Here is a 12501-nt window from a genome sequence, read left to right on the forward strand (position 1 = left end):
ATCACTGTACACACTGAACTGAGATAATTCTATCCACCAAAGGATGATAACTTTACCCATCAGAGGTGAAAACATATCAGAGGGTGAATAACTGTACCCACTTGAGGATGGGATTACTATATTCTCCTTAAGTAGACACAGTTATACTCACTGAAAGAAGATAAACACAATAAATAAATCCATTGGAGGAGGGCAATGGTACCGATAGGAGGAGGATAACTGTACCCACCGGAGGTTAACTCTACACACAAAAGGAGCATAACTTTATGCACAAAAGAAGGATAACTTTACCTACTGGAGGGAGATAACTGTAGCCCCCAGAGGAGTACATAAGCATCAAGTGTTATAATAACACTCATTTATCTCAAAAGACAATATGGATCCAATTGAGCTGGAGCAGGAAAGGTCTCTAAGAGAAGGGCATATTGAACAAGAAGCACATTCTTTTGCACCTTGATCACATTCTGAAGAACACGCAATAGATAAACTAGCAAGCCAATACGTGGATACATTTTTAATTAAAGACCTACGTCAAAATAATTACTGAGGAATCTATTTAATTTCTCACGTCAATACATCCTGAATTTCTTAACTCCAAAATTGTTCTTGCTCACTGGAAAACATAGAAAGCATATTCAAGTACCAGCCAAGAGCCCAGTGGAAATCCCTTAACTAGCTACATTTAGCTGCTAGTCTATACAGGCATATCAGAAACCCTTAGCTCTTTTTCTAAAGTCTGAACACAAACTTAAATACAGAAGGAACCAATTCTAGTAACCCTCTCACCAGCAGCTCTAGGAGCATGCTCATTAACTATTCTGCAGTGCTCCTGGGGCAGCCTGTATTGGGATCTAACCCCAGAAGAAAATAAGAAAGGTACAAGCAGGGGTTTGTCAAACTATATGAAATTACTAAACTACTCTACTTGCAGAAAACATCAATATTTTACCTTATAAGACTCAGCAAAACATTCATTAAGAAAGTCAAGGACTCTAAGGGGCATATTTACAAGAAAGTGGCGTATCACAGATGATGCGCCACTTTTCTTGCTCCCCTCCCCCAACGACACCATGTGAGTGCTGTATTTACAATACGATGCACCATGGCACACGTTAGGACAACAGTGTAAAAAATGTTGACCCTATTATGGCCCTTTGGTGGATTAGCTCCATAAGTTATGGCGCTAATCCACCAAAGTCAAGGGAGGCCAAATGGGAGCGTCACTTTAATGCCTAAGACAGGTGTTGAAAATGACGCTAAAAATGGTGCAGTGAAAACTTGCAGATTTCATTGCACCATTTATTTGGGCCTCAATGCGGGGAAACCCCACCCCTTGCATACATTATGCCGACGGAGGCATAATGTGGCACAAGGGTTAACAAAGTAGAGCAAGGCATGCATTGTGCCGCTTTGTAAATATGACGCGACGAAAATGCCTCCTGAACGCCACATTGGTGTAAAAAAAATTACACTAAGTGGCACAGGGAGGCACAAGAGGCTTGTAAATATGCCCCTAAATGTTTAACAACCTGCATGAGCTTCCATAATGAAGGGTATGCACAAGCCAGGGGTCGCTTGGGGCACCTCACACTTCAATGTTCCCTAGATCCTAGCAACGATAACGCGTATCATCAGCAGGGTAATGCGTGCTCAGACATTCAAAAACTAAAAACATTATTTTGTAGAGTTCAGAACTATAACTCAAGTTTTGAGAAGGTGTGTACGAAGATATAGCAAATCACTCTCCAGCGAGGTGCCATTACTTGCCTTAGTTCACAAGAATTAAATTCAGAAAACATCATGACATCATGCAATGCTTCTAGGTGTGTTAACAGGTAAAACACTTACTGTGAGACCTGTGAAAGGAAAAATCTGTGCATGTAATACTGAGAACATTAGTGACTAATTTAGAAATTCAAAGGAAGAGCAAAAGTGTTCCAGCATCTTTTAAGGAGACAACTTGGGACTAATAAATCAGAACTATAGCACTTCTTGTTCCCTTACTGACAGAACGCACAATCTCTTTTTCTGCATACTGGAAGCGAATTGATACGCTTAGGACTCCACAAAGAATCCTGTGAAAAGAATGCTTTAAACTGTATGGATCTGTTTTGATTATAATAAATGGTGAACAAAGATCTTGAGTTTGGTTTCCATTTTCTCTTGCTCGCTGGGTGATAATACAGGCGGGTGTAAAGACTGCATTTTTATTAATTACTCTCTATAAACATAGTGTGAAACGTACTAGAAGAGGATGTGAGGCACATGAAGAGGAGAATAAACAAGGCGCTTCAGGATTTCTCCTTATTTAAACCCCTTTTAGATCTAGAGCAGTGATGCTCAAAGTACGGCCCGGGAGGCGCATGCGGCCCTCCTGGCCTTTATATGTGGCCTCTGGTTAGCAGGAGCACTGAGATGCTGTTTACTGGACTCAGCACTAACATTAGAAAAGTATTAACTAAACAGACATGCCTTTATTTAAAGGTTAATTTAAGTTAAAGCAATCTAGCTTTTCTTCACCACAGAACTGTAGGGGCACCTCCATTTTTAAAGAAATCTTGCAGCAAAAGTGTAAAACTGTGATAATGTTTTCAAAGTTCAAAATTTTTATTTCTTTAACATGCAGAATCATTTCACCGTAGTATATCAGATTATATCAGTGCATTCAGAAGTATTTTTTTTATAAAGTGATAGTTTCCAAACATGAATTCAGAATCATTGAATCTTCTCCTCGACCCTGACAATGACAATAGAGAACCAAGAGGCAAATCTGTTTTTTTGTGCACTCTTTGGTAGGCCTGGGTTGTTATTACACGTGAACAGTATTATAGTTTAATAAATCAAGCACAGGAGAAGGTTTTGTACAGCCCACATCCTGAAATCATGAATTTTTAGGTCCTTGTATATGAGATAATGAAGAAAAGGATGGAAAGTGAAATAAAATAATTGCCTGGAATCACACAATTTGGTAAAGTGGGGAAATTGCTAATAATCCCAGGCGTTCTGGTTTCACATTGTGCAGTTCCACCACTTGATGTACATGCTTTGCTTTCCCTATACCGACCTTACCACAGCCCCCAAATCGAGGACCCTCTTTGGCGACCCCCCCATTTGACTGCCACCCTGCTAGCATCAATGTGGCCCTCTGTCACATCACAGACCAAACTTGTGGCCCTGAGAAAATGTTTGTGAGTACACACGATCTAGAGAGTAGAGATTCATTTTTTTTTTGGAAAGGAATAAGAAATAGTTACAATCATACATCGCTTTGTACCATTTGGTATAGTTTCATGTTAGGTAAGGACCACCCTCCCCCCTCCCCCCCTTTCTCGCGGTAAAGTCATATATTTGCTCGCTCTTCTACACTTGCCATATGCCCAAATAAATCTCATGACTAATCGGTCTATCTCCTCAAATCTAGGGTTTGTAAAGCTCAATGGTACAGCGCAAAATATATACAAAAGTTTAGGGAGGAGGATCATTTTAACCATATTGCACCTCCCCATTATAGTCATATGTAAATTATTCCATCTACACATGTCTTTTTTGGCTTTCGTGAGTATGGGATCTAAATTCAGATTGATAATCTCGCCTACTTTTGGTGTAATATCAATACCCGGATACACTGCATGTTCGACCTTCCGATTATCCTGGGTGTTCGTATATTGGTTAGTCAATAATTGCGTTTTAGTTCCATTTAGCAAATATCCAGAAAACCTTCCAAATTTCCTCGTCACCTCTTCAACTTCTTTCAGTGCCAGAACTGGAGTGGGAATTATAATGGCTATGTCGTCCGCATATGCTAGGACTTTTGTTTCCCATCCATGCCTACATACCGGTGGAATCCTGCTGTTCTCCTCCAGCTGTCTAAGCAGGGGATCTATTTATAGAGCAAACAGCAGCGGAGAGCATGGACATCCTTGCCTGGTACCTCTCCTCACCTGAATACACTCGGATTGTCCTCCCATTAGTTGTATTCTCATTCCTCATTACATATATATAGCCCTTACCGCTAAGATACATTTCTTCCCAAGACTATAATACTCCATTACATGCCACAAATATTTCCAGTTCACCCGATCAAATGCCTTCTCTCCATCTAATAATGTGACTGCCATGGGCTCCTCTGCCACTTCTGTAGCATCGAGGAGCGTAACCACTCTTCGAATATGATCGGTAGTATCCCTCCCCGGGATGAACCCATGTTGTCTAGGTGTTACCAATTTCTTGATCATCGAGGATAATCGGGTGGCCAATATTATTGAGTATATTTTAACATCACTATTGATTAACGTAATCGGCCGATATGAAACAGGATTTTGTGGGACCTTCCCTTTCTTCAAAAAGATTACTATATTAGCCATATCCCATGATGGTGGGATTTCCCCACCATTCTGTACCTGAGTATATAACTCCAACATTACAGGGAACAATAGTACTTTAAAAGTTTCACAAAACTCGAAGGGGATCGCATCCGGACCTGAGGCTTTCCCGGTTGCAAGTTCGCTCAATGCCTTGTCTAATTCTAGGGTGTCTATCTGATTTTCCATATATAGGTGGTCCTCCTCCGTTAGTCTTTCAATCTTGTTAGAATTTAGGAATTCTAGCATTTTTGTATCTGAAAATGCGGATGTGTCATTATATAGTTCCGCATAATATCTCTGGAACACCTTCCTGATTTCGTCCGCATCTGACACTATCTGTCCTTGCCAATCTCTAATCTCTCTGATGACCCCAGCTGTAGTTTTCTGCCTTGCCCTTATTGCTATCAGGTGCCCAGATCTTTCTCCATACTCATACCCTTCTGAGCGTTGTGCAAGATATTTCTCCGCTATTCTTTGTGCGGTAACTTCGTTAATTGCTGCTTTAGCTATAGCGACTTCCTCCTGAACCTTATATATGTCCTCCCCTGTTTCTATGGCTATAATCAATTGTCTTTCTGCATCCCTGGGCTTCATCTGCAGATCATTTATTCTAATTTGGGAGTTTTTCTGCCTCTTAAGGTTGAAGCTCAGAGTTTCCCCTCGTATTCCTGCTTTCAAGGTGTCCCAAACCATCTCTACTGAAGCTGAACCCTGATTTAATCCCAAGAATTCAACTATCCAATTTCTCATATGGTCACAATATTCAGGGTCCTTAAGGAGCCCTCTTTCAAATGTCCACTTCCTGACCTTATTCTCTAGCCCGTCCAGTTCCAAGTCAAATACTAATGGGTTGTGATCTGATATAGTCCGCGGATATAGTTCCATCCTTCCACTCTTTAGTAATTCAGTGGATATCAAGAAATAATCAAGTCACGCTAGCTTTACATGAGGGGCAGAATAGTAAGTATATCCAGGGTCTGAGTTATGTAACTTTACCTAGGCATCCACCATTCCTAACTCTTTCTGGATGCCAACCATTGCCTTAAATACCCGAGGCTTACGTCCCTGATATTTCTTGGCTGTGGGTGTTAATAGATCCTGCAGTCCATCCCAAGAGCCATTAAAATTGAAGTCACCACAGAGAATATCGGGGGGAGACCACCCTGTTAGCTCTATAGCAAGAGTGTCCAATTCTGCTGGGTCGTCCGTGACTACCCCGTAAACAGAGCAAAGTGTGAACCTACCCTTCCCATAGCAACATTCTATGATCACCCATCTCCCGTTCCTATCAGCCTTCTGTCTAATGCATTTTAGTATGTTACTCTGATCTAAAATTGCCACCCCTTTGGTTCTGACGTCTTGTTCTGAGCAAGCGATCAATCTCATACCAAGTGTCCCAAGAATTCTGGAGTTTTTGTATTCAACATGTGTCTCTTGTAGGCAGTAGATGTCAGCCTTAAGAGTTTTTAGATCTTCGGCAGATTTCCTTCTTTTGCATTTAATCCACATATATTAATTGAGGCAACTGGGAGTCTAGTCATTTTCTATTCTTTTTTTTTTTTTTCCCTTCCTATCTGGTTGCACGGGATCCTCGGTTCGCTCCCCTATTCCTATCCTTATGTTTCTCACACTTCCCTTTAGCCTTTCCTTTCCATTCTGTTTCCCCCCTGTTTCCTCCCTCCCCCTTGCTCGACCCTTCTCTCCGTCCCCTCTCCCATCCCCTTCCTCCACCCCAAACCATTCCCATCCACCCCCCTCCCACCCCTCCCGCCCCCCTAAAGCTGGTTGGGAGCTCCCTCTCCCATCCAGCCCCCCCACATTCTGTTGAGCAATCAGACCCCCGATGGCCTGAGTGTTGGTGTCGTGCAAATGTGAGCCTACACGCCCACCCACCCCGAGCTCCCTTTTCTTCATATCTCTGCCCTCAATTACTTAAGCCCCATCAGGTATTCTTTCGCTTGAATTTCTGAAGTGAATACTCTTACTTTCCCGTTCATTACTGTTTTAAGTCGAGCCGGGGCCAACACATAGGCCTCCCCTCCTTTGTCCGCAAATGGTTAGATGAGCTGTCGGACCCGCCATCTCTGTTCGACGGTTATATGGCAAAAATCCAGCCTGGTGAAAAAGGTAACCCCTTCCACACTATGTGGGGCATGAGGGCGAGCTCTATCAAAAATCTCCTGTCACAGCAAGTAATTGCCAAAATAGACCAAAATAGCTCTAGGGTATTTGAATTCTGCCAGTTGATCTCCCTTCCGATGAGTTGCCGGAAACCTGTGGACACGCTAAAGTTCGTTCTCCCAGTCCCAATTGCCCAGTTCTGGGAAGGCCCCCCGCAGGAGCTTGACCATGTAGGTCCGTGTATCACTTCCTTCCAGCCCTTCGGGTATACCCAAGAATCGTAGATTATTTCTTCTCTGTCGATTCTCAAAGTCTACGAGTTTCCACATTACATCTGTCAATTGGTCATCCCTTGTAGCGCTCTGTTGTTTAAGGGCATCAACGTCCCCTTCGACTGCCGAGCATAACTTAGCTTCAATCTCTGTGAATGACTTTGCAACCTTGCGAACCGCACCCTGCAATCGCTTTGTAGCGACTCTTGCGCGCCGGCTTTCAATCCTGGTCTCTGTTTGAAACTCTTTAATTGAGTTATATATTGACTGCAGCATCCCGGCATCTGTGCCTGCCGAACATATATTGCTTACAAGCCCTCCTGTGTTTCCTTCCATATTGTTATTAGCTGGCCCCTGACCGCTTGTGGTAGGCGTGTCTGTTAGTCTAATGCCAGAGTAATCCCACTTTAAAGTCCTACCACTCGTAGATGTCGAATTTTCAAGACCCTCTTGAGGGCAGGGATGTATTTTTGTGCATTTCTGCTGCCAACGCAGCTGCCGTACTGTGGGTTCATTGCTTGATGATTTATTTCCAGTCTCAGAGGTTTCACTGCTACCAGATTCGCTAAAGCTATGCTCACCGCTGCTGAGATCTGATTCTTCTGTCAGAGAGTAAAATTTGGGTTTGATGATATCTTTTGCAGTTCTTAGGTATCCAGTGTGGAACTTGGAGCGCTCGCAGATCCTTCCCTGGTTTGGTTCTCCGGTCGCTACCCTTGAGGTTGCGCTAGAAACTGCTCTTTTCCGGCGAGGGGGCTCGACTCCTTCTCTCTTGTTACTGTGCTGCTGTCTCCGGCCCCTAACAAATCCTCGCTGCCTTGTATAGCTTTCGTAACGGGTTCCTTATTTTCAATACGAGTCTTCTCACTGCTAGTATCCGACAGGATAGTTTCTGTCACCGATGGATTAATTTCAGAGGGGAGAGCTTTCTTGCGCCCCTCCTGTGAGAAAAGTCATAAAAGTAGATTGACTTTTGCCTTTTCCCCTGACCTCCAGCAGGGGGGTAACGCTATTACTCGTCTTGGCATCTTTCTCCTGACCAGACGTATTTTTCCAAATGTATTTGCCTATTGCCGAAATGAGGCGCCTATTTGCTCCAGCTAGATCTACTTTATCTCTTCCTACAAGTGTCATTTTAGATCCATCTAGCTTTTCTCTGGAATTCCAGGTAGTTTTAGGTGCCATACTTATTTTCAGAGCGTGAGGCAGCCCTCTCATAAACCCCGCTATTCCGGCTACTGCCGCTATCACGTTGAATATTACCCGTTTGATCACACTCCTTACAGGCTGAAAGGGAGTATATGGGTCCCTAGATGTGCCGGCCTGTGCATCAAACAACATTGGGACCCAAAAACATTTGTTTTTTTATGTTGGCGATTACCCTTTTCGGCAGCAGTCTAGCAATTCATTTTCTACTCCCACCAGTACTGCCAGTACCAGGGTCCCTATAGTAGCAGGAGGTAGCAGTTTCACATACTGAATTATAGTGTCTCTCTTAATTTACTTGCTGAGTGTCTTAATCCTTTTTTTTTTTTTTTGGGAGACAAAGCTGCATCAATTTCAATTATAGTGTTACAGTCTATAGTGCCATTAAGTATATTTTAATGTTCTCTTTTCTCTTTCCTCGCTTATTATCTGGATAAGAAGCACCTTGCTTGGGGTACATACCGTCAGAGAACTTTCATTAACATCCTGGTGCCTGGTTGCTGCCTGGTATTCCAATACACGATCCTGAGCCAGTGTCACTCCCCTCACACCCTCTTCTTGCCTGGGTGTAGTCAAGCAGCGTTACATTTCCTGTTTCAGCCCAGCCTCCGAGTTGAGAGGCCCATCATGGCCCAGCCTCACGGAGATCCAGCCTGTAGTCGGGGCTCGAGTCGCCCTAATCCGATGCGGCTCCTCAGTTCACGAAGTCATTGCTGTTTCTTACGCAGCCGCCTCCACTCTGGCCTTTGCTCCGCACGGAGGCAAACTCTGCTCCGCCGGTGTGCTAAAAAAATATAGGCGGTTTCTCTCCCCAGTCTTCTGAGACCGATGTTGCACGCCCGCGAACGCGGCAACGACTGCGGCCTCGGGATCCCGGGTGGGAGGGGCAAACGAGCCTCGCGATTACACGACGTCCATGTTGCTCCTAGGACTAGAGAGTAGAGATTCAATTTAAAGTTTTAGTCCTAACTGTTATGAATTGAATTTAAGAAAATAATCTTATGGGAAGAATACATGAAAGTCCTGAAGAAGGTGGGTCGGAATAAAATTCTCTTCCGCCACCAAAATGTGGTGACGATTTATTTTGCGTAAACGCGATACCCTGAATGATTTTACATGACAAACTGATAAATGATTATACAATGACAGTAACAGTGGATATGTATACATTTAATGACTAATTATTTGGGCCAAGTTTTAAATTCATCCTTGTAACTGTACATGTTTGTGTACTTATGCCTTGCTTATGTAATACGATGTATATAAAATATATATTTTTTAAATTATTTTAAAAAATCTGCTAAATATTTTTAGGCGGTTGTTTTTCAGTGCTCTTGTGATTTCTTTGTATACATGATGCTAAGTAGGTTGCAGAAGTATGAATGCAAGTGACATTTTAGGATTCTCACCAAGCGGAATACTTCCTTTTGACATTAGACCGCACAATACACCTGGATCGTAAGACTATACAGGTTGTCCAATCTTTGTTTATTTTTCTATTTGAATAAGATCCAAAACTATAATGCTACATTCCTCTTTTGCAAATCTCTTCCAGGTGCATTTTCTGCACAACACTGCTATTTCTCTGCCCTTCAACACTCACTGTGATGCACTATGAATTCTTACTTCTTTTCAATGACTTCATCAGTAGTGATTTGTTCGTATGATCCCTATTCACCGTCCTTCACTTTATGTTGCCTTCTTTAATAATAACATTACCAAATCAATATATAGTCTTGATGACAGTCCTTTAAGTTCCACATGTTGTCTTTTTAAATTTAACATGCATCTGACTCACATGGCAAGAATGAGTACCGCAATGTTAATGCAAATCTATTTTACAAAAATACTGGTGTTTCTGAGTCATGTTGTATACTGACTTTTGATTACAAATGTGTTGCCTAGTTTGATCTACGGATCTAAAAAAAGACTCTTAATTGAAGAGTTGTTACTTTTAGATCTGGGTTTCCACTCAGCCGTTAAAGAAACCTAATGCTAACAATATATATATGTATATGTGGGTCCCTTCCAACCATTGGCTTTCTTGTAACAACCTCCTTCAGCCACTGGCTTGAGATTTTTCCAATGTCTTGGCTCAGCACTGTGGTGCCTTCACCTCCCACCTGATTATTTTTGCTCTTCACGTTTATCATTCTGCCTATATTTGAGTGCTTGCATTGATCGGGATGGAGACTACTTTATAACTATAGCCCTCCGTCTCTGTTCCCGCTGGCTCCCTCCTGTTTGATTTCTTGTTATCGCTCACACTGTCTGCATTAGCACATTAAACACAGACCTGTTGGCTCTGTCAATGCTTGTTCTATTTGTTTTTCATCTTACTACCTGGATCATCAAGCATGAAGAAATGAAAAAGGTTTTCTGTTGAAACAATGATATTAAATATGTTCCTGTGGAAACCTACCATTATGTACCATTATACTGCAGCTGAAGAAAATTGTTTGTAACCCAATCTGACCATTTTAATTACAAAAGGCATAAGAAGGTGTACAGACGTTCAAGAATTCTGCAGAAAGACAATCAACCCCCTTACTAAAGTAGTCTCCTTTTCTGTAATCCTAAGTGTCTGTGAAGTACACTAGGGTGGACACACGAAGCTGCAGAACGTGTTGGTGAACATTGTCCCATAATGCACCTCTGAATTAAAAAAGAGCAGAGATAATTCCTGATTTTCACCTGTAAAAAAGAGTAGCAAAAGCTGAGAAAATGTTCAACAACGAGCACCAAAGTTGGTGAAAATACTGACATGTATACAGAACATTGTGACTTTTGTAGCCTGTGATGTGTAATGTAGCTACTTTTGATGCAAGATCCTCTACAAGAATGAGGTGCTCCACACTATTAGTGCAAGTGAAATAGTTCTCTCAGGCTGTCATCAAACGCATGAACGTAACAGGTGTATCTGTAGATAGTCCATTCACCACCAACGGGCCCTCCTGTCGCTATTCACAGAAAATAAAAATGCATTGTTATCCAATTCAAAAGTCCTCAATAGACCCACTTTTGAAGGATGGATAGCTGGGGTGACCAACCAGGATTTGAACCTGTGACCAAAGAATTAAACAGAGATCCTTGAGGTGGATGCGTTCATCCATTGAACCACCAGAAAGGCATCCACAGAATAAGTAGACAAAAAGCCAACAGATGTGAACTTAGATTTGTTATTATACCAGCAAAGATGCTCAGTGATTTTAAAGTTAATTGCTGGCCTGGTCTATACAGGGAGTGCAGAATTATTAGGCAAGTTGTATTTTTGAGGATTAATTTTATTATTGAACAACAACCATGTTCTCAATGAACCCAAAAAACTCATTAATATCAAAGCTGAATATTTTTGGAAGTAGTTTTTAGTTTGTTTTTAGTTTTAGCTATGTTAGGGGGATATCTGTGTGTGCAGGTGACTATTACTGTGCATAATTATTAGGCAACTTAACAAAAAATATATATATACCCATTTCAATTATTTATTATTACCAGTGAAACCAATATAACATCTCAACATTCACAAATATACATTTCTGACATTCAAAAACAAAACAAAAACAAATCAGTGACCAATATAGCCACCTTTCTTTGCAAGGACACTCAAAAGCCTGCCATCCATGGATTCTGTCAGTGTTTTGATCTGTTCACCATCAACATTGCGTGCAGCAGCAACCACAGCCTCCCAGACACTGTTCAGAGAGGTGTACTGTTTTCCCTCCTTGTAAATCTCACATTTGATGATGGACCACAGGTTCTCAATGGGGTTCAGATCAGGTGAACAAGGAGGCCATGTCATTAGATTTCCTTCTTTTATACCCTTTCTTGCCAGCCACGCTGTTGAGTACTTGGACGCGTGTGATGGAGCATTGTCCTGCATGAAAATCATGTTTTTCTTGAAGGATGCAGACTTCTTCCTGTACCACTGCTTGAAGAAGGTGTCTTCCAGGAACTGGCAGTAGGACTGGGAGTTGAGCTTGACTCCATCCTCAACCCGAAAAGGCCCCACAAGCTCATCTTTGATGATACCAGCCCAAACCAGTACTCCACCTCCACCTTGCTGGCGTCTGAGTCGGACTGGAGCTCTCTGCCCTTTACCAATCCAGCCACGGGCCCATCCATCTGGCCCATCAAGACTCACTCTCATTTCATCAGTCCATAAAACCTTAGAAAAATCAGTCTTGAGATATTTATTGGCCCAGTCTTGACGTTTCAGCTTGTGTGTCTTGTTCAGTGGTGGTCGTCTTTCAGCCTTTCTTACCTTGGCCATGTCTCTGAGTATTGCACACCTTGTGCTTTTGGGCACTCCAGTGATGTTGCAGCTCTGAAATATGGCCAAACTGGTGGCAAGTGGCATCGTGGCAGCTGCACGCTTGACTTTTCTCAGTTCATGGGCAGTTATTTTGCGCCTTGGTTTTTCCACACGCTTCTTGCGACCCTGTTGACTATTTTGAATGAAACGCTTGATTGTTCGATGATCACGCTTCAGAAGCTTTGCAATTTTAAGAGTGCTGCATCCCTCTGCAAGATATCTCACT

General features: G+C 42.3%; 1 protein-coding gene across 4 annotated transcripts in view; it reads right to left on the minus strand.

Annotated features, from left to right (window-relative positions):
• NOL4 (nucleolar protein 4) overlaps positions 1–12501 on the minus strand; it is a 633075-nt gene that overhangs the window by 481577 nt on the left and 138997 nt on the right. The window lies entirely within an intron of this gene.

This window comes from Pleurodeles waltl, chromosome 2_2 (genome assembly GCF_031143425.1).
Source record: "Pleurodeles waltl isolate 20211129_DDA chromosome 2_2, aPleWal1.hap1.20221129, whole genome shotgun sequence".
NCBI classification, from domain to species: Eukaryota; Metazoa; Chordata; class Amphibia; order Caudata; family Salamandridae; genus Pleurodeles; species Pleurodeles waltl.